Below are 385 nucleotides of genomic sequence, written 5' to 3' on the forward strand. Positions count from 1 at the left end.
TGTGAATTTATGTCCTCGGTAGCTGAAGCCCGCCCGCCCTGCACCTCCAGGAGCGCACTCGTTCCCGTAACCGCCCTTCCGAAAAGTGTCCCCCCCCCCCCGCCAACTTACTATTGCGTTAGCTGGGGCGATTTCCGGGTCTTGTAGATTCTAACTAAAATGTGCGTCTCACAAAGTCTCGCGGAAGGGCGTGACTTAGCGGAAATGGCTGCAAAGGGTTGGCAGGCGGCGGCGGCGTCACAGGTCGTTTCATTAAGTGGAAAGTGTCGCTGTTGGCAAACTGCCCGCGTCGGGGCAGGCGACCGGGCACGTGGCTTTGGTATCCCGTCTCACCTCTTAGGTATTATTGGATCTTGTGAAAACATACTGACATAGGAACGTACTA

Source organism: Penaeus monodon, chromosome 21, assembly GCF_015228065.2.
Source record: "Penaeus monodon isolate SGIC_2016 chromosome 21, NSTDA_Pmon_1, whole genome shotgun sequence".
NCBI lineage: Eukaryota > Metazoa > Arthropoda > Malacostraca > Decapoda > Penaeidae > Penaeus > Penaeus monodon.